Source organism: Mauremys mutica, chromosome 1, assembly GCF_020497125.1.
Source record: "Mauremys mutica isolate MM-2020 ecotype Southern chromosome 1, ASM2049712v1, whole genome shotgun sequence".
In the NCBI taxonomy this organism is placed as follows: domain Eukaryota; kingdom Metazoa; phylum Chordata; order Testudines; family Geoemydidae; genus Mauremys; species Mauremys mutica.
In genome coordinates, this window is record NC_059072.1 from 89760827 (window position 1) to 89783706 (window position 22880).

Here is a 22880-nt window from a genome sequence, read left to right on the forward strand (position 1 = left end):
ATACAGGTGACCCATTTCTCATTTATGCTCAGACAAGCTCCATCTTTTCAAAGGAATTGTCTCCCTGTTTCTAGGGCTTTGCCTTTCACTTATGTTCATAAACATACCCCATGTCCCCTCCACTGCTCCTCCTTTCATTCCAAAATAAACTTGTCAAACAGTAGGCCTTCTCCTGGAGAAAAAAAGAGAAAAGCAATTTCAAAGAAAACATCTTTAAAAACCTTTTTGGTTCTCTTTGATTTCCATCTCTGGCAACCAGCACAGCCATTAAAGGCTGTGAAATGGGACAGTAAATTATCTAGTCAAGATCACAACAACTAGCAGGAGTCCAAGGCTAGGTCTACACAGTGGGGTAATGCAAACTATGGGATATGATTTCTAAAGTGCACTAATGTGTGTCATGTTAATTGGACCATGTATACCCTGTTGGTGTGCACTAAAAATTCCCTAGTGCACTTTAATGTAGTGTTGTTTCAAACAGCACTATGTTAAAGCGCACTAGGGAACTTTTAGTGTGCACCAGTAGGGCCAGTTAGTTCACTTTACAAATCACATCCCGTTGTATTACCCCACATGTAGACAAGATCCAAGAAAAATTAAACAAAATGGAGAAAGGAGGAATAATTTTTCCCCAGTCGAAAAAAGGATAGAGTATCAAGAAGTTATGGGAGGGCATTAAATTGGACAGCTTAGGGAATGGGAAATAGGGATATAGAGCCTTTTATCTCTAAGTAACTAATTCCAATTCTGATCAGATTTACTAAAAATGTATCTACAGATACCTGTAGAAAATGAGATGGGCGTCTCAGCCCAGTTCTTAGTGAAACGGATGTCCTCATAAGACATACAACAAATGGCCTCCTTGATCTTGAAGTATAAGAACTAGAAGAAACTCAGCAAGAAGCTGACTGAGACCTTATGTATCCTTTTCATTTATTTTAATTATAAAATCAATGTAGTGCTGGTGAAAGAGCCAGACTGGCAGGCCCTGAAGAATGAAGTCCTCTATTTTTACTGGACACAACAGGTGGAATATGGGCTACAACACTGCAAGTTTCATAAGCCACTGCCAGTGTGCTTCAACCCTATCCCAGAGGGACCATGTGCCCCGACCCGTCTCCTGAGATTGTCAGTTTTGATGGTGGGTCTTTTGGGCTATGTATCTCAGTCCTACCAGGGAAAGAAGTAAGAATCACCAACTTGTTTTATGCAGTCCTCCAAACAACCGTCAGATGCCTCTCACGGAAAGTCTCTCCCAACCTTTAGCTAGACTGAAACCAAAGACCTTGTGGTAATAAACCCTATTGCATTCCCAATCTCCTAATCTGCATAGTGCCCTGAAGAGCCTTTCTTAAAAGATCATGAAGTTTAATACATTATTGAGCAGATCTGAGCTACTTTTCTACTTTCTCTCTGCCAGATTTCAGTGTTGATTTTTCACTCTTAGTGGGGACGATTCAGTGCAACCTCAATGACTGTTGAAGATATAAGATATGTGAAAAGGAGAGAGAAGGAAGACATCCAGGTAAATTCAAACATGAATTTAAAATTACTTAATAAAAAATGTGAAAGGATTTTTTTTAATGTGATACTTTTTTTTTAGTCTGATTTTTCCTGTTTTCTGTGTATATATATTTTCCTACTGTATCTTCCACTGCATGCATCCAATGAAGTGGGTGTTAGCCCATGAAAGTCTATGCTCAAATAAAATGGTTAGTCTCAAAGTACATCCACACTACCCACCGGATTGGCAGGTAGCGATCGATCTATCAGGGATTGATTTATCGCGTCTCGTCTAGATGCAATAAATCGATCCTCGAACGCGCTCCCCGTCGATTCCAGAACTCCACCAGAACGAGAGGCGGAAGTAGAGTCGACAGGGAAGCCGTGGCCATCGATCCTGCGCCGTGAGGACGGGAGGTAAGTCGATCTAAGATACGTCGAGTTCAGCTACGCTATTCTCGTAGCTGAAGTTGCGTATCTTAGATCAATTCCCCACCCCCCATCCCCAGTGTAGACCAGGCCTAAGGTGCCACCAGTACTTTTTTGCTGATTTTTCTTAGAAATTTTTGTTATGGTGCAATACTGAACAATATCCATGAGATGGCAGCATTGGTAAAGTATCTAATAGTTTGGACTAAGTAACTCTATTTCACGTCCTGGTGCTAGATTTGTTTTATGCTGCCTGGGTCATTGTTGCTAATAAGCAAGAGTTTTGTCCTTTGAGTCAATGTTATTAAATGCATCTTGTTTGTGGAGAGCAAAGTATGGATGTTGAGCGTAGCACTGGCAGAAGGGAAAGTGTTAGAAAAGCACATGGAGCAGTTTAGATCAGGTAATGTTCTTTGTGGAATCCCAGCTGATTATTGAATGTTTGAGGTTTTCCAGTCAAATAATCTGTTTAGCTGTCCTTGATTATTATTAACAATATGTGTTTATTTGTGTTGTAGTAGCTCCCGCAAGACTCAACGAGAACTGGATTCCCACTTTGGTGGTTGTTGTACAAACACATATTAAAAGACAGCTCCTCCCCCAAAGAGTTTACAATCCAAATTAAGTAAAGGCACATAGAGTAGACATAAACAATTGGAGGAGACTGAAGTACAATGGTGATAAGAACACAGTTCTATATACTATTCTCATACACTAGCCATGTGGCAACTGGCAGGTTGAGAGTAAAAACAATAAGATATCTGTGATACTAGCTCACCCAACTAGCCACTAAGTACTGATATTAGGGACCATGGGTCTCAAACCTTAGGCTGCTCAGGAACTAGTAAGTTCCAACCTACCATGTAGTGACCTGCTAACAGCCGTCAGAATAGAAGCTGAATTCTGACAGAGGACTGCAGTCCTGGGATCTGGTTGGTGGAATGCTGGGAGTTCTGATTGGTTCCGAGCTTTTATTTAAACCCAGTATAGGCACGGGAAGTTGTCCATATATTGGGTTATTCCTACTTAGGGCTGCTTCTGCTGCAATACCTGTTCCTAATCTCCTGGTAACCTGACCCTGCCTGCCAGACACTTGACTTTGGGTTTCCCCTCTGGCTTGTCTTGGACTCGACCTCCTGGTATCTGACCTGTCAGAGCAGGAATCAGGCCCACTAGGTCAGACAACCCATGTCCCAATTGTGACAGCTGAGCATATTCAATGCTTCTTAAATTCTGGCCACTTAAGCGTTGCTTAGGTCTATTTCTATTCAGGACAGTAGTTAAGCAGGTGCTTAAATCCCATTAGTTTCAATAGGATTTAAACATGTTCTTACATTTAAACACCTCCTTAATTGCTTTGTTGACTTGCATCTTGGACAGGATCACTGGAGTCTAATCTTATGTGTGGTGCCTATGTCAGTAGTAATAAACGAAAGACAAATAGCAGTCCAACTGTGCCTCCCCAAACACCTAGGCATGGCCCTGCCCATGCTTTGCCCCCAGACTGGCAGTTCACGCGCCGCCCATGATAGCCTGTGTCGAGATGCTTATTCATCCAGTTTGATCTGCAACCCTTCCCTATGAATCTTTTCCCCTTGCTTGGGATGCAGGCTTCAGATAGTTCTACAATTTTGACAAAGTAATTCTAAGCCTTCTTCACATTCAGATCATTGAGTTCTTCAGTCCAGTCCATGTCCCTAACTACTTCCCTTAATTTTTTTAAGTTTGCCCTTTTGAAATCAAAGACCCGAGTTGCAAACTTTTTTTTTTTAATCCTTCCATTTAGTTTAAACTGAATTAGCTGACCAAGCTTGTCCTCTACAACCAGATCTTCCATGAGGTCCTCGCCATTTTAGTTTTGGTAAGTAGTATCACCTTATTGGTTTGGTGATTCAAATATATCCGTTTTTCACTTCATGGACACTTTCCTAACCTATTTTTGGCTCATGGTATTTCCAAGATGACTTGGACCTACAAATTCCAAGTTTGTTTTGTTGATTGACTGGGTAGCATGGAGGCACAAATATCTTAGAGCCTAGAGTAGGGGCTTGGAAGGGGGACAGGAGCCTGGGGGCTAGTGCTGGCCAGAACTTTAATCAAAATTAACTGTTTTAATCAAAAGTTTTTCAACAGAAAATCCTATTTTGACTAAGCCAAATTTTTGGTGAAATTGTACCAATTTTGACACTTTGTTTACAGATAATGGAAAAAATCAGTTTTGAAAATGTCAAAATACCACATTTCAACACTTTTTAATGAAAATTTTCAATTTTTCATATGGAAATGACTTGTTTTGAAATGTACTTTATATAAAATAATTAAGTCAGTCAAAACAAAATATTTCAATTGACCCAAACAAATTTTTTCAAAAAAAAATTATTTATTTTTTGTTTACTTCCTCCAGGTTCAGGATTTGAAAAAAGTCTGAATCCTAAAATTCATAGGGCAGAAAATCTATTTTATGACCAGTGCTACTGGGGGCATGGAAGGGGAGTTAGAAGACTGAGATAGGCATGAGTGGTTCAAGCACTTTACCTTTATGCTGAGCTTTTCACCTATAAGTCTTGAAATATTATTATGGTTTTATTTTATTACCCCAGCACTTAATTTGATCTGTGTCAGACTATTAACTCTTCTGCAATTAGCTCGAGATCATTTAAGTATGACGCATATTTTATCTGCAGAAGGGACTGGCCTGCAATGCCTGCCATTAACGAGGTGCAAGTAGAGCATACAGTTCACCCAATTTCTCTGGGTGAAACATTAGTAGCTTAAATAAGGCGATGGAATGATGGGCTACCCTCATATTATTATGAGGCTCTGGTTTCAAATTTAGCAGAGAATATACAGTGCAATTATATAATGGTATTTTGGATATTAGACAATGTCCTCCCTTCTTACAGACAGTACATATTGTATTGATATATTAATACTTAAAGAAAAAAATCCCTGACTACACTTATAGCATAGACCAGTTTTGCTACTAAATGCAGATCTAAAATACCAGTACAATTTTAACCAATTCCATTAAAGCTGTTTTAACCTAAATATGTCATACAGATCAAATGGGAATTATTCCTAAAGTGTGTTTTCTCCTGAAAGCATTTAGACACCGTTGATTGTCTTCTCTTCTGTAGTCCTGTTCTACTGGAAACATGCACAGCCTCTTTGTATGCTGAAAAAGCTTTTGACTGAGTGGAGTGGGCCTACATGATGGAATTCCTGATGGGAGCTTACTCTTTGGAAAAAGATTTTTAAACTGCCTGGACTCCATTTATGATAAGCCCTAGTGATGCAAACTTTAGTCAGCTGTTAGAAACCCTTGTACTTCAGAAGAGACTTAGAGAACAACCTTCTCTATTCCAGGATACAAGATTAATTTTGCAGACTAGACCTATAGTAAGCACTGCTATTGGCCAAAATAATCTGGTCCTCCCATCAGTGGTTCTCCACAGGTTTTACAAAAGTTAGTAATTGAAACTGTGATTAACATTAATCAAATACAACTGAATCTTTTCTTTTTTAAGAAAATTTAAGATACACAAATATGGGCTCTCTTTTCATTATCTTGGATAGTAAATAAGTTATGCATAAAATGTATATTACACCGTGTAATAGAATTCACTCATCACTGTGGCACCTCCTGCTGGCTGTCTTGGGAATTAGCTCTGCTTGTTAGTGCACCCTCTTCAGGTGGTGCCTCACCATCGTCACTCCTGTTTTATGACCCACATCTCTCCAAAGACCGCGGCATCCTCTTCAACGACGCAGCCCTCCAGCCGTGCCACACATTGTGCCCCCCTTTCCAGGGGACTTGCAGTCCTCTGTTCAGACACTTTCCTTAGTGGCTACTGCAGCAAATTATCTGGCCACTTCCTCGTGTCCCCAGCATCCTCTTTGCCCTTGGCTCAGGGCCTCAGTCTGCAAACCCCAGCAGCCAGCCAGGAGCTATTTCTCACTCCCCAGGTCCCTGCTAGCACCACTGCTCTGTCCAGGGTGCTGACAGTTCTCTCAGCTCTCCAGAGCTCTCTAGGCTCTTCCTCTCTAGGCTCCCAGCAGAGAACTGCCCTCCTCTGCCCTGCAGATCCCTTTATTTTATGGGTCTGATTGGCTGCTCCCTTCATCCTTTCTCTGATTGGCTGCCTCCTGTGAAGCCTCCCTGGGGCTCTATTAACCCCTTAGAGCCCAGTGTGGGGCAGGTGCCCCATCACACACAGATTTTCTTCTTGTCTTCTAAGCAAAATTATGTACCTTTGAGAAATATTTTGCCATTTTTCTCTGGAAAAGGAAAAGACTAAGGTAAAATAAAACTTCCCAGCAAAAGAGAAAAGGGGAATATAGTGCTGCCTGATATTATGGCTGTGAGATTTAAGCTATCTATATTTAAAATATTAAGAGGAAATGCATGGTTAAGCATTCAAAAGTCAGAAAATGCCAAAGCTAAAATTATGCACAACCTTAATTCTGCCCTTTGTGCATGTATATTGAAATACAAATTTTAATTATGTTAAATTTTAAATGCATATGCAGCATCTTAAGTAACTTTTTATTCTTCAGTTTTATTGCCATAGTAGTTTAATATGTCATTGGTCTTTTATATTAATAGAAGAGTGAAATGTGACTGGGTCACAACCTCGAACAGTGATCCCCAAACTGTGGTGCACCTCCCTGTAGGGAAGCAGGGAGGAACATTAGGGGGCACACAGTGGGGCCAGGGCCAGCCTGCATGGGGGGGCAAGGAGGGAGCACCACCCAGCCCCACTCTGCCCCCAGCCCAGCTCCAACCCCAGCTGCAGTTCCACTTCACCCCCAGCCCAGCTCTGCCATCACTTTCTCTCCAGCCCCAGCCCAGCTCCACCTTTAGCCCCAGCTCCTCCCCTATCTGCAGTTCTGCCCCCAGCTATGCCTTCAGCCCGAGCTGCTCTGCTGAGGAAGCCTTGGCTGTGCAGTAATGGAGGGGGGCACAGACAGATTCCACTACTGGTAAAGGGAGGTGTGACAGGAAAAGTCTGGGCACCACTGACCTAGAAATACCTAGATTATTTCTGATCAGAAGGCTCTTTAGTCTAGCAGACAAAAGGCATAACAAGATCTGATGGCTGGAAGATGAAACTGGACAAATTCAAACTGGAAACAAAATGCTAACAGTCATGGGTGGCGGGTGAACCCCTGCTTTGGAGAGGCCAACCTGCTGGCCCCGCCCCTTCCGCCCAAAGCCCCATCCCTGCAGGCTGGAGCCCAAACCCCCCCCAAAAGAAAAAGCCCCGACCAGAGGAGTCGCTGCCCACCCACCCCAGCCACATCAGGCCAAGCCGCCGCTGCCAGCCCCCCGACTCACCCACACACACACAGCACTAGACCGAGCTGCCAGCCCACCCCACCCCCCCAAGCGCCAGGCCAGCCCCAGCACCACCAGAGTCGGGCCAGCCCCAGCGCCAGGCTAAGCCTGCAACCTTCCTGAACGCCAGGCCAGCCGCAGTGCAGAGTCTCCCCGCTGGCCTTCCTGCCTCAATGCCCACCCCCGCCAGATTCAGGGTAGGCTGAGCCACTGGCAGCCTCCCCGAATGCCAGCTCCTCCTGTCCCCGAAGGCCCCCCCCCCGCCAAGCCGCCAGCCCCAGCAGCACCCGACCAAGCCTCCTCAGTCCACAGCTGCTGGCTGTCTGCGTCGCTCCTCACTCCCCCCATCCTGAGGAGGATGGACGTGGTGAGCAGCGTGGACCTTCAGGAGTGGGGGGTAGAGTGGAGGAGGCAGTAAGGGTCTTGGGGAAAGGAGGGGGGCCACCCCAGCCCAGTTGTTCAGCGGTGAGTTGGCTGCAGCACCAGCAAAGCCTTCCCTGGCCTATTATACCCGCTGCCCATGCTAACAGTGTTGGTAATTAATCACTGGAACAACTTACCTGGGCATGTGGTAAAATCTCCTGCAGCTGAAGTCTTTAAATCATGATGCCTTTTTGAAATACATGATCTACTTCAACCAAAAGTTGTTGGGCTTTTTTTTCTGCATTCAGGAGCACAGCCTTCTTTAGTTGCAATTTGTGGAATGAAGCAGTTAACTGTTAAGCTAATTTAGCTGCACATTTAGATAGTGAGAATTTACTGGGGTATGTAGGCTATTACATATATAGAATGGCTACATGGTTATATAGAATGGCTAAATGTTCAGTTTTGTGGCACTAATTTCTGCAATAACACGTACAAGTGGCATTTAAATGTAATGAGCATTTTTCAAAAGAGCACAATTAGGGCTCAAGTGTGTTGTGCCAAGCCAAAATTGCACCAAGCAGGAGGACACCTGGCCTGGAAAATACACCTGCTGTGATATTTCCAAAGAGGATTATGGGTGCATCAAATGCATCTGCAGCCCCAACAGTTTGTGTTAAAATTGCACCCAGTAATCCTTCCCACACAAGCTGTCCTTCATTGACTCATTAGACTAGTTACATTACATGAAGTGTGGCTGCTGTTGGGCCTATTGAGGGGCTTCTGCATTGTAGGATATCTTCTTATACAGGAATGTACTGACTATTTGGCTGGCCTGCCTGTTGCTTCTTGAGACATTTATTTCTCCTCTCAGCTATTGAGTACAGAATAGAGGCATTTTCTTTCTCTCTCTTTCCCAAAGCACCCCATATCTTGCACTGTACTCAGACTCATTGACATTTCCCTCCTTCCTTTTCACTGTGAAAAGAATTGCTCCTTGTTCAATCCCAGTATGGCCTGCGCTCCATATTAGGTTAAGGTGAGGAGCCTCCTATACCTTCCTGGCCTTTCTTCTCTATATTAGGGTCCCTAATCTTACATGCTTTACACGGTCTCTTTTTCCCTGGGGTGTTTTTGAAAATGACACTGCTGCCATAAGATGTGCATGGAAGAAACAGCTGCACAGTCTTCACTACCTTGGCTTTTGTACCTACCCATGTTTTCAGAAGGGCACAACTCCTTATTTGCAAATATTTGCAACTTTATTTTTAATTGTGGGGATGCTCATGCATGCACAAGGAGAATCTAGTCTCTGTACATGACTAAATAAACTCTTATGTTTTCCCTCATGTTCCAGATGCAAAAGTGAACCTTAGCCCTTGCGTTCCATATTGGCTTTACCCTTAATTACATAGGCAAAAGGAATTTTAAAAGATGTGCTATGAAACAATAAGGTATAAAGGGGCGATATTGGGGGGTTAGAATGTGACCCTAGGTCTGCTGGCCACAGACCCATTATGCTTCCTGAGTTTGTTTCAAAAGAAAGTTGGGAACCAACTTTTCAACAAACTTTATTCCCTCTGGATGCTCAAACCCCCCTTGAATCCTGACGATTCTATTATACTATATTGCCAACCCCAACTCATCAAAAATCATCATTCAGGCCCCGAAACAATCATCAGGGTGGCTAAAGAAAATGGATTTTTTTAAATAAATGTTTGATTCTCTTTCTTTGCTTTCTGCTTCCTGAGCTTTAGGGTGAACTCACTTCACATTTTCAAGCTTTTTCTCTGTAACCATGAGGGCTCAAAACTTACTTTTTTTAAATGAAAGTTGAAATTCTCCTGCAATCTCTCTATTCTGACAGCTGAGGCTTTAAGAAAAATATCAAATACCATGAGACTTGTGATAAAATCTCAGGAATCAGCAACACTAATTACACCGTCAGCTATTGTTCTTTACATTTTGTAGTTAATCTTTCAGGAATAACAACCTCCTTTCCATATCAGGTATTTCTTCTAATTTTTAGTTTTTATTAATTGATCATATTATTGACAAGTACAGTGGACCTTATTCACCATCCGTGACTCCAGTTTTACTTTGATGTAACTCTGTTGGAATCAGGGAGTTACAGAGGCATAAAACTGTAGTAATGCAGTAATGAATCAAACCCTATACATATACTAAACACACATGATTCTCAGAGACAAAGAATACATTCCATAACAGACATCTGTTAACAGTACACTAGTTGGTTTAATTTCTTTAAATTATTTAATAAGAAAAACAAGTTTTATAATGTATGTTCCATAAACACACTCCACCTACTGAATAATAAACATGGGGAAGGAGCAAATGAGGAAATAGCAATATAAAGACTGTGTATTAGCCCCAAAATTACATTTTAATGTAACATTTATCTAGCCCTAGCTGTGCACAGGGTGCAGCCAGCAAAGACACTTCACTGCACCCTGGAGTTTGAAGTCTAGGTAGATGTTTGTTCATACATACAAGAGAAGGAATGGGAAAATGACAAGATCAAGAGGCTTACCTAGTGATATTCCTATACCATGCCCCTCACCCTTGTATCTGAGTGCCTACGCACATATATCATGTCTAGTCTAGATGCGATAAATCGACCGCTGAGCGCTCTCCTGTCGACTCCGGTACTCCACCAGGGCGAGAGGTGCAAGTGGAGTCAACGGGAGAGCATCAGCCGTCGACTTACTGCAGTGAAGACACTGCGGTAAGTAGTTCTAAGTACATTGACTCCAGCTACATTATTCATGTAGCTGAAGTTGCGTAACTTAGATCGATTCCCACCACCCCCCAGTGTAGACCAGGCCTAAATGATGAGGAACAATTTGAAGAAGACCAGGGTAGTTATACTGAAAAGTGTCAGGGAGGGAGGCTTCGGGAGTAGGATGGTTGCATAGAAGAAGGTGTTAGGGTGACCAGATGTGCCAATTTTATAGGGACAGTCCTGATATTTGGGGCTTTTTCTTATATAGGCTCCTATTACCCCCAACCCCCATCCCGATTTTTCACACTTGCTATCTGGTCACCCTAGAAGGTGTGAGAAGGAAAAACTATATAATGTTCATACTTCTCATCAAAAACATGGAGGGGGAGGAATCCCTCATGCTTCATTGTGTCATTCAGATCAGCATAACGAAACATAAAGGGTACGTCTTCACTACCCGCCGGATCGGCAGGTAGCAATCGATTTCTCGGAGTTCGATATATCACGTCTCATCTAGATGTGATATATCGAACCCCGAACGCACTCCCATCGACTCCGGAACTCTACCGGAGCGAGTGGCGGTAGCGGAGTCGACGGGGGAGCCGCGGACGTCGATCCCGCGGCGTCTGGATGGGTAAGTAATTCAAGCTAAGGTACTTCGACTTCAGCTACGCTATTCACATAGCTGAAGTTGCGTACCTTAGATCGACCCCCCCCCCCAGTGTAGACCAGGCCTAAGCTACCAAAAGCAAAGATGGTAGAGTTCACCACTACAGAAGGAAGGACGGTGCAGGGGCTTGGGTGCAGGGGCGGCTCCAGGCACCAGCGCTCCAGCTAGGGCGGCAGGCAGGGTGCCTTCGGTGGCTTGCCTGCGGAGGGTCCGCTGGTCCCGTGGCTTCAGCCTGCGGGAGGTCTGCCGAAGCCACGGGACCAGCGGACCCGCCGTGCTTGGGGCGGCAAAATGTCTAAAGCCGCCCCTGCTTGGGTGCTAGCGGGGGGGGGGGGGGGTTGAGCACTCTGGGTTCAGTTCCCTGCTCCACCACAACTCTGTGAGTTGGGCAAATCAATTAGTCCCTCAGTTCCATCTGTAAAATGGAAATACCACCTACCTCACAGGGTTGTTATGAGAATAGATATACTAAAGATTGTGAAGCACTCACATGCTATGGGGAAGGGGGGGGGACCATATGACTGAAATACCTTCTTTGAGAGCTAGAATGAACACAAGGATTTTGAAAAGATTGTCTTTCTTCTAGGGCTGTCAAATAACCACAGTTAACTCAAGTTATTAATGTAAAACAAATTAACTAGATTAAAAAAATTAGTCATGAATGGTGGTCGAAGCATGCATATGAATGTTTAGCATATCTGGCACATAAATACCTTGCAACACCAGCTACAACAGTGCCATGCGAACACCTGTTCTCACTTTCAGGTGGCATTGTAAATAAGAAGAGGGCAGTCTCCTGTAAATGTAAACAAACGTGTTTGTCTTAGGGATTGGCTGAACAAAAAGTAGGACTGAGTGGACTTGTAAGCTCTAAAGTTTTACATTGTTTTATTTTTGAGTGCAGGTATGTAAAAAAGATAATAATTCTACATTTGTAAGTTGTACTTTCATGATAAAGAGATTGCACTATAGTAGTTGCATATAGTGAATTGAAAAATACTATTTATTTTGTTTATCCTTTTTACAATGCAAATATTTGTAATCAAATATAATAATATAAAGTGAGCACTGTACACTTCTGTTTTATAATTGAAATCAATATATTTGAAAATGTAGAAAACATTTAAGGATATTTGAATAAGTAGTATTCTATTATTGTTTTAACAATGCAATTAAAAATGTGATTAATCATAATTAATTTTTTTATCGTTTGACCGCCCTTCTTTTCTCCCATGTAGATCAGTCACTCATTGCTGCAGTGTGTCTTTTCCAGAAGTTATTATATGTGATTTTTGCACCAGGTGGTGCTAATGCATCCAACTTTCCCTTTTGAAAGAAGATGCATGTGTAAAGCACAAGCATCCATCACAGCTGCTTGTCACTCTTCTCTAGGAATCAAAGGAATGGGGAAGTGACAAGATCACTTAAGAGTTGGGGAGTCAACAGGACATCCTTAGGCATTCAGGTATCATGATGAGGGGCACATTACAGGAACATCCCTGCTAAGCCTTTTGATCCTGGCACTTTTCCATTCCTTCACTTCCGACAGAACAGTGACAGCCCTGCACAGTTGCACCTTCCACATACATCTCTTGTGTTGACTACACTAGCAGAATAAAGCAGCAGAATAATAAATTCAATCACACATCAGTTGAATTTTTGGAAGACCTGTTTTTGTGTAAAGTACTAGGAAAACATGTTCTCAGTTTGCCTCCTACCAGTACCAATGAAAAAGGGATAGCACTACACTGAAACACAGGTCTACAGCCTGCTTCAGGACCTGCTCGACAATTCATGGACTACTCTCTCTTCCTCTTAATAGTGGCTGGCAGAGTAGAGGGTGAAAGATGGGAAATTCCATTTTCAATATAAATATTTTGATTGGCATGAAAAGGCAGGCAGGTTTTACACAAAATGTCATGGGCTCTTTATCTGTCTGGGATATAAGTGTCTTTAAAACAAAAGAATGTACAGAACACTGAAAACAGAAACCATTTTTTGACCTTGAGATACATTCCAGTATATCAACAAGCATCTATATTGTTGTAGCTTGCCTACAAAAGATGGCACACAAGTTAATGGCAGGCAAAAGAAACTGGAAAAAAAAAACAAGTTTACAATAACAAAGCACAATAAGGTTAAATCCCACATGAGAAATTTTTTTACACTTTTGCTTTGGAGGCTAAGAGCCCATACAAATAGGAAACAGTATCTGTCCTGTGAATTAAAAAACTGAATACAAGTATTGTAATACAAGTAGAACTTTATTATACAGAAAAACTGTTGTCACAATTTAAACATACTGCATTTAATCTGCGCCAAATTGACACTTGGCTAAGCTGCTGGAATTCCACTAACGTGAATATCGCAAGTAGGTGCAACAGCAGGGGCTTAGTTCTTAGCTGCACCAAGCTCATGCAAAGGAGTCAAAAGTTAAAGCAAAGATGGCTGTAAAGCACCTTCTATGCTTCCCAGGATCCTAGGCTGGCCTGGGGGCTGAACTGGCCCCCAGCACAAGTTAGAGCAGCCACAGGGCAATGGAAATTGGTCGGGTTTCCCTTGACTGTCTAGCCACAGCGTAAACAGCAGAGCTCTCTCCACCCTAGTCCACAGTTGGACCACTGCCAGCTTGGTTGCTTTGTTCTCCTCCTGGCATTCTGCTGATAGTCTTGCTGATACACTGGCTACAAATTGCTAAGAACAGCTAGTCTGACTTTTACTGTAGATTTTATTATTTTGGTATTACCAAACCTCAGCATTTGAAAATCATATATCAGACCTGCCCCCACCCTTCCCCATACCCACCCTCACCCATAAGATTGGCTTAAAGATCAGGAGATGTTTTTAAACGCAGTCGGCAGTCTGCCTGCTGATATTTCAGCCTTGAGGGGGAACTGCACAGCACTACCATGCGATATCATTTAAAGTTCACATTGAACCTTAAACACACACAAAGATGGTGGCTTCCTCTTGGCTGCTCTAAAGAGAACTTTGTTTACTCTCTTCTAGCCCCTGGGGTGCAGTGATTCCATTCGATCCCTCTTCACTTTTCACTCTCTCCTGCTGCTCCTCATAGGCTGCTGCCCCACTCTTCTCCTTCAATGCTCCCTATAGCTTCTTGTTACACACCTTTCCCCTTACATTCAACTGCTCTCGGTATCTTCTCTTCCTTTCCCCCCTCAGTCCCTTATTCTGCTGCCACTCCTGCACTCCTACATCTCCCTGCACCCCTGCCTCCAGTCTATCTTCTGGACCCTGAATATTCTGCTTCATGCTAAGGGCCACAGATCGATCCCAATGGGTTATTGCAGCTTGGGGGCAGAACAAGCCCTGCCAGTCACTGACTGCAGGGCAATGCCCAAACCCCTGAAGTTCCCTTCAGTTTGATGTGCCCCCCTTCCCGCTGGTGACTGGCAGCTCAGCAAGGCCTCCTGGCTGCAGGGCTTTTTGCAGGGAAATTCCAAACATTCCCTAACCACTGGGATCAATAATGTGTCCATCTGATTCCCAGCCATGCCCCAGTGCTGCGTTTGCCCTGGGGGGAGCTTGTTGCCTCAGCCCCACTTCTCCTTCTGAGGCATTTGCAGCAGCTGGTGCCCCTGCAGGCTTCAGGGAGAGAGCAAGGTTGAGAAAGTCGAGGCACAAGGAAGGTCCCATGTCTCCTGCTCCCCTGCCTTATCAAGCAGAGTGCAGTTCCCCCATCACAGCCCAGGCTGGGTGGTGTTTCCTCCACCTCCTCTCCCACCAGGCACCAGGCAGAATAGGAAAAAAATGGCTCTGGGAAAGCAGCTCCTTCTCCTCCATCTCCATGATGGGAGTGACCCCAGAAGGGCAGCACTCCAGATAGAAGATCACACCTGAGTCCCTGTAGCCTGCATCAGTTTGACAGCAGAGGTCAGCTACGTCCTCTGCCTCCACCTCCCCTCAGACCACAGATGGAAGTTACCGGACACAACAAGGACATTGCCAGTGATGGAAAATGTGGTAAGGGGCCTCCAAGCACAGCTCTCTCCCCCTGCTGCCACCTTTATGGAATCATAGAAATGTAGGGCTGGAAGGGACCTCAAGAGGTCATCAAGTCCAGCGCCCTGTGCTGAGGCAGGACCAACTACACCTAGACTACCCCTGACAGGTGTCTGTCCAACCTGTTCTTAAAAGCCTCCAATGATGGGGATTCCTCAATGTCCCATGGAAGCCTGTTCCAGTGCTTAATTACCCTTAGTTAGAAAGTTTTTCCTAATATTTAACCTAAATCTCCCTTGTTGCAGACTAAGACTGTTACTTCTTGTCCTTCCTTCAGTGGACCCAGAGAACAACTGATCATTGTCCTCTTTATAGTAGCCCTTAACATTGGAAGACTGTTAGCAGCTTCCCCTCTCAGTCTTCTTTCCTCGAGGCTAAACATGCCCAGTTTAAAAAAACCAAAACATTTTATAACAACCCACACTCCCATCCCAGAATCCCTACTCACCTCCGAGGCTGAGACCTCTAAAGGAAGCACAGATCATGCAATAGAAAGAAGTAAAGCTTCTATTGAGCCCATTCTTGAGCCCCAGCTAGCACCTTCTTTGAGAGACCCAGAAGGGGCCCACCAGGGAGTGGGGAGACTACTTGAAAATAATTTGCATCAAGCTCTGAGACCAATTTTGCATCTTCCTCCTCCCCTCCCCGCCCCCAAAGCAGAATTAGGGGGAGAAACTCCCAAAGGGGAAATAAATGAATAAAGAAAATCAGCACTGTTTCCCTTGCTCACTTTCACAGAGCGCAGCAGGGCAGATCAATGTGGAAAGGTCAAGCCCAGACATGCTGATTCCTATAGGCATTCATGCACCTGCGCGCACACAAAGGGAATTTTTCCTCTTAGGGGAGGAAGGCTACCTGTCCAAATTAGAGTTAGAGGATCAAATAGTAAGCTATGCTAAAAAAAATAAAAACAAGTAAAACCCAGGAAGATAGACTCTTTCAGGCAGCGTGCAATAGTCTATTTTAAAACTATGCTTAGGGAGTTTGCAGCTGCCCTGGATAAGCTACGGCTATATATCCCCCCTTGTGCACCCTGATAAAATGTAACAAAGGAATGGAGATTTCCTGCCATTCCTAAAAGGCTAGGACAGTATCAGGCTGTCATCACCCCCAGTCACCATGACCTAGCTATTGGGCTGTCATTTTTCCCAGCTGCTGCTGTGGGTCACCACACCCTAATGCCCAGGTTATTGTTCCCAGCTTCTGCTGCAGATTGCTATGCCTCACCTAGGTTGACCAGATGTCATGATTTTATAGGGACAGTCTCAATTTTTGGGTCTTTTTCTTATATAGGTTCCTCTTACCCCCCAAACCCTGTCCCGATTTTTCACATTTGCTGTCTAGTCACCCTAGCCTCACCACCACCTCTTTCCTCCAGCAGATAGCTATAAAGTGATGAGAAGAGCAGCAACCCAGATGTGGAAGAACAAACAGGCAGTAATGGGCCTCTAGGCCCACCATTTTTTCATTCTAGCCCCTCCCCCACAACTCCCTACCTCCATTTTCTAAGGCCATAAGATTCCACAGCATGCACCAGTCCAAATTCAGCCTAGAGTCACTACCATAGGTAAATATGGCTATTTCCCTTGTGGTCAGGGATTTGGTTTTTCTAACTGGAAGATATTTTTTGCATGAAAGAGTAGCCTCCTCAGTATACAGGCCCTTCACAAGCAGCCAAGTCCACTCAACCATCACCTCAGCAAATAATTGTACATGAAAACTTTCAGGTGGCATCAGGCCAACAAAAATAAATAAATATGGAGTATCATATGTACCCTAAGGGTATGTCTACACTACCCACCGCATCAGCGGGCAGCGATCGATCCAGCGGGGGTTGATTTATCGCATCTAGTCTAGACGCGATAAATCGACCCCCAAGTGCTCTCCCGTCAACTCCTGTACTCCACTGCCGCGAGAGGCGCAGGCAGAGTCGATAGGGAAGTGGCAGCAGTAGACTCATCGCAGTGAAGACACCGCGGTGAGTAGGTCTAAGTACGTCAACTTCAGCTATGTTATTCACATAGATGAAGTTGCGTAACTTAGATCGATCCTCCCCACCCCCAGTGTAGATCAGGCCTAACTGTCTTTGTATGCCATCACAAACAATGCTAATGTAGTTGAACAGTGTGGCAGGTATAGTCCCTCTTAACCTAAAATTCTGATAGCCTAAGGGCATCTCCCTGAAAAATATAGGGGGATACAAATCTGTTTCATGCAGGTATATGGAGTTTTGGTCCTTGAGATCAGATGCTCAAACAAATCAGTTCCCAGCTATGCTAGTGATACCAAAAGAAACTTGATGGGAAGCTGAAGCTAGTCAGAGTCACTGAAAAAGTTGACTTACAATCCTGGCTCCTGTCAGGCGCTAAAGGAAGAACAGAGGTCATATGGATTTTCACATTTAAAGGATTTTCCTGCTTCCCACCCTGGAGGCATACTGATATCTGTGGACCATAGCAGGAAAAAAATGAAAAAATTATTTGTGCTTACCTGAAAAATTCCTTTCTTCAAGTAATAAAGTCCACAGATCTGGCCCATCCTGCAGACAAACAAGTCATCTAGAATAGATATGGATATTGACATTCAAGGATCTGGATTTGTTGTCATTAGGGAGAATTTCCCATGCTCTGCAGTAGGAAAAATCATTTCACTTTTTCCTCAAAGTACAGTTAACACAATCTATAACTTAGGAAAGTAGATTTGCATTACTCTGGCTAAATTATTCCGAAGGGAGGGAACTTCGGGGCTTAGGGTGTTCCCCTGTTGCTAATGAATGACGGGCTTGGTTCTGCTCTCAGGCTACAAGCAGGCTGAAGTACCTATTGTAATAGATCTATGAACCTTAAAACTCAAACAAAAGAAATTTTTAAGTAAGCACAGTTAAATTTTCCTAATCCACTACAACCTTTTCAGTCCCCTCTTATATCCCCATATTCCCCTGTATCACCCTACAGTATCCCTGTCTCCTCCTTAATCTTCCTCCTGCTCTCCCACATTCTCTTGTTCTCTCTATCTTACCCTGCCCCCCCCCACCTCCTTGCTCCCCACATTCCCTTAATCTCCTTTCTGCCTCCACACATTCCCCTGTCCTTCCTAATCTGTCTCTTGACCTCTCACATTGTCCTGCTGCTTCCCAGGTTTCCCTATTGCAGCCCACATTCCCCTGTCCTTTCATGATTTCCAGTTTCCAAGAGCCCAACAAGTGGCCATCTTCCTTAGGGGCACACTGCCTTTAGTCCAGTGGAAATAGTGACCATCTACATTTGGTGAGACTCACTTCCACCTGCAAGGGCTATAGGGGAAGGCTGTCCTTATACCCAAGGACAGCCTGGTTACAGTTTTACTGAGACCAATGGCAGAGGGTGGCAATCTCATGTAAAGACAAAAGTCATAAGAGTTCTGCCAGACGTTAGGAAATAATAAAAAGCTGTTAAGAATAACCATGTACAATTCATGATGATACCACCTGTGATTTTCAATGAGGTTCTCAGCAGTAGATCGCTAATTCTACTGACAAGCTCACACAAAAAGCTTGTGTTGATTTGTGACCCACATGTCACCAGTGGGTTCCTGTATGAATGCATTGTATGCTTTATAATCTCGTTGGGTCCTCTCTGACACCTACTTTATCTCTCTTGAGAAATAACTATATGATGCAGGATCCGAGAGCCTTCATCTCTATGTGAATCCAATCAAGATTCAAGGCCAATTCCTTGCAAATGGGAGTTCATTGAATTGTCTGTGTCTGCTCCCATGCTGTTAACCTTAAAAGGATAAAGTAGGCGGCAACAAGAGGGAAATCCCTGCAGAATTAGGACCGCAAACAGTAGCAAGAAAAAGAGCACTCACCCATCTATCCAGACCCTCTCTCAGGCCTTGTCTACACGAAAGAACTTTTCTGGAACACAGTATATTATGTTTCAATTGGTGCAAGACAAGCACTTGTTTCTCTACTAATCATGTTATGTCATTCTAGGAACATGTGCCTTTTTACCTTGAGCCCACAGAAGCACTCTCCTAAATTGACTGAGCTGCAATGCGCACTGGGTATGTATCCCACAGTTCCTAGAACAGCTCTCCAGCGTACTGCACTCTGAAAGGTTTTCAGTGAGCATTGCATGATACCTCCAGAAGCCCAGGCAAATTGTGGGAGAAAGGGGTTCAAACTCATACTGTCCCCCATGAAACACCTGGAATTCCCTTGTGGATGTATCCCAGAATCTCTTTGGTGCAGTCTTTCTCAAACCTCCAAAAAATCATTACACAGCTGAGTGTGGAACTCCCTGTCCTCCTTATACAGGTTCATTTCACAGAGCCATAAATAGGCATTTTAGCAGCTGGGGCGACCTAGAATATTTGCACCCCCTACCGTTTTTGTTTTTTCATCATTTTTTGCCCCATTTTTCTGCCCCTGCAGCTTTTCAGCTGAGCAGCTGCCCCCCACCCTGGTTATGGCCTTGTCATTTCATGCACCATGTAGTTTGCCATATGGACTGCTTGTCCTCTTGCCTATAACTTTCCTTCCTCTCTTTGGTTTTTTATTTCTGTAACCTCCACTTGGATTTTGCCAGATCCTGGAACTCTGGACTGAGCCACTTGGGGGTCCTACCCAAGCAACTACAACAATAATGGCTGCTAGGGTTGGAGAGAGAATAGACTAGAAACTCCTGCTGAGGCTAATATGGAGGCTTCTGCATGTGGGTGATATGGAGAAGCAGTTTGTTGGACCAATGATGAGCCAGGGCTGCTCAGCCCCCTCGGTGGGGAAAGCCTCACTCAGAGACAGGTTTTAGTTTCAGTTTTGAGGTTTGGGAGCTGTGGGAAGAGAATCAGAACAGCTCAGGGAGTCCCTGATTAACTCCCAATCCCCACAAAGGGAATCTATGAGCAGCTGTGGGATCTAGTGCATGGGTCAGGCACTTCCATCCCTGTGGAGAGAAGCATGGCAGAGATCTGACACAGCACCAGCTACCGAGAGCCAACTGAGCCCTACACTGGACTCCAGACCAGGGAGCCAGAAAAGGATGCTGCCCCACCCAGGGGTGAAGACGACACTGTGAGAGGACCCTTTCTTTTGTTTAAACTTCCTGACATTCACATCACTGCCGCATTTGTCTCTGGACTCATCCTCAGGGTACAACTGCCTGGGAAGGTGCCAGAAAGGGCCCTGAGGGCCAGGGCTGGCTGCAGGCATCAGTGGAAGAAGCACGTGCCTGGGGCGGCACATGCTAAGGGGCGGCATTCCGTCCATTCTTGGGATGGCACAGTCCAGGTGGCTTTTTTTTTTTTTTTGCTTGGGTGGCAAAAATGGTAGAGCCAGCCCTGCTGAGGGCTGAGAAGAGTGAGTGTTGGGAGGCGGACATTTTGTTGATTTGTTTATGTGTTAGTACTTACTAGTTAACCCAAACCCTAGCCTTCCCCAGATCCTATTTTCCTGTTCCTAGTAAAGTCCACCTTTGTTATATTGTTATGTTTAGGTCTGTCCCTCCTTTGATGGGGTTTGTGTTTATGTACTTTATTGTTTCTTGTGTACTGGGTTTTATACATTTTCCCAAGGGACAGCACCCCTTGTGTCTCAGGCACAGTGAGGAGTCACCTTGGATGAAGGCACCAGGTGTCACAGAAAAGAACCCAGGACCCATATCATGTGAGAAGAGGAAAGAAGCCCCTCCAAGTGGCAAGCACCAGGGAGGAGGCTTGAGCTGCACTTTGACAGAGGGGCTACATTTCTTCTTCTTGAATCTATAGGCTATCTCAGATTCTTCTTTGGATCATCCTTGCTCTTTCTTTGTTTGGCCTGTATGGTGATCAACATATTTACTAGTAACATGGACCTTTGTCTGGCTGCTTGCATGTCTTCCTCTGGAAGGAGATGATACAGTTAGATGCCATAGTGCAGACACACCCCAGGCTAAGCAAAGCAAAAGAATTTGATAAAAGTATCAATTTTCATCTTTTGAATTCTACAGCTGCTATTATAGTCTTTTGCCCAGAGTGAAATATTAGGCACAGTGACTTTTGGTACCCTGCAAGGGGCTGCTGCTCAGGGTTTGTCCATTTCAGGGAACCAAAGGGTAGAGAGCTGCTTGGAAATTTTTTGATGAAACGGAGTTTTGTCAGAAAATGTCAGTTTTGTTGTACATGAAATGTCTCACAAAAGAAAGCCATGTTTGATGAACTTTCATTGAATCACAGGCAGGGTTCCAGTGGCACATAGGTCTCATGCTAGCCCTACAGCAACCTCACCATGCAGACTGGCCTGAGCCAGCTGACTCAACATGCTCCCAATTCCCAAACCGGCCTAAGAGTCTGGAAGCCCTGGTTTGTGTCCCTGGCCCTGGGGCAGTCCAGATGGTGAGACTGCCTGTAGCGAGGTGGCCTGGCTCCCAGCCGCACCTGAGAGGGCCGAGACAGAACGGACGCCGAAGTGGGCGGAGCCACTGCCACCTGTTCCCGCCCCCCGGAAGTCAAGGGGCGGGACAGGAAGTATAAAAGCCCAGCCCCAGGGCTCAGTTGACCGCTGGCCGCCGGAGAAGCCAGATGCTGGTGCCTGAGCTCCCGCTGGGCCGAGCCTGCCCCGCGCCCGGTACCCTGAGGAGGACTGGCCGGGCCTTCCCCGCGCCCGGTACCCTGAGGAGCTGCCTGAGCTTCCCCGCGCCCGGTACCCTGAGGAGCTGCCTGAGCTTCCCCGCGCCCGGTACCCTGAGGAGCAGCCCGGCTTACCCAGTGCTCAGTACCCTGAGGAGCCCATGGTGTGGGACACTGCGGAAGACGCTGGGGATACACAGGTACCAATGGAGGGGGAGATTGGAAGTGGCCCGGGGGTAGCTGACCCTAGTCTGGCTGCAGCAGACCCCGAGCCAATGTCAGTGTGTTGCGGCCAGGATCCCCACTGACACAGCAGCAGACTGACTGCCGCTGTTAGGGCCCCGGGTTGGGATGCAGTGGAGTGGGTGGGCCTGCGTCCCCCCTGCCACCCCCACTCATGGGTGGCAGTCTCCCCCTCACCCCAAAGCTCAGGCGTAGGAGCCTGGACTTACCTCAGTATCTGCTCAGCCCCTGCCTAAGGGCCTGAGCCCTGAACTGCTTGCTGCCCCGCCCTGCCCAAGGGCCTGGGGTTAGATACTGAACTGATTATTTGCTCAGCCCCTTCCTGAGGGTCTGAGCCTGGAACTGTAGGGCTGTCGCCCGCCCTGAGTTAGGGCCCGGGCTAATTAGATTGTTTGTTTGCTCGGCCCCGGCCTGCGGGCCTAAGCCCTACCTTACCGTTGGTGCCCCGCCTGGAGCTAGGGCCCGGGCTAAAGAGACTGATTTCTGGTTCAGCTCGCCTGAGGGCCTGAGCCGCCCCCCCACCCCTCTGACTGTTCTTTGCCCTCTCAGACTACACCGCCGATAGCAGACACGTGTAGCGAGGCGGCCTGGCTCCCAGCCGCGCCTGAGAGGGTCGAGCCCCAACATCGGACGCTTACACTGCCCCAGAGTCACAGACCCTGGGAGCCCCAGAGCTACTGACTACAACTAGCTAATACAGCCTAGCATAATCAGAGAAAATTTAGGGCACATCTACACTACAAAATTAAGTCAACCTAAGTTAAGTCGACATACAGCCACTGCAGTCATTGAATCAGTTTTACGCATTATACATCCACAGGCTCCTTGTGTCGGTAGTGTGTGTCCTCACCAGGAGCGCTTGCATTGATTTAACTGCCAGTGTGGGGCATTGTGGGATGGTTTCTGAAAGGCAGCAACAGTTGATGTAAGCAACGCAGTGTCTACACAGACAATGTGTCGACTTAAGTACATCAACTTAA

The 22880-nt window shown here is 45.4% G+C and overlaps 1 long non-coding RNA gene across 5 annotated transcripts in view; it reads left to right on the forward strand.

Annotated features, from left to right (window-relative positions):
- Positions 1-19540, forward strand: part of LOC123345861 — a 31975-nt gene extending 12435 nt beyond the window's left edge. Inside the window, exons 8-11 of one of the 5 annotated variants that reach the window (XR_006572868.1) lie at positions 779-1525; positions 1800-1920; positions 3719-3793; positions 19046-19540. This is a non-coding gene — a long non-coding RNA (uncharacterized LOC123345861). Of the gene's footprint in view, positions 1-778; positions 1526-1799; positions 1921-3718; positions 3794-5034; positions 5247-19045 lie in introns of those variants that run through there. The other 4 variants (XR_006572871.1, XR_006572870.1, XR_006572872.1 and 1 more) reach the window with 4 other exon arrangements.
- The last annotated feature ends 3340 nt before the right edge of the window (positions 19541-22880 follow it).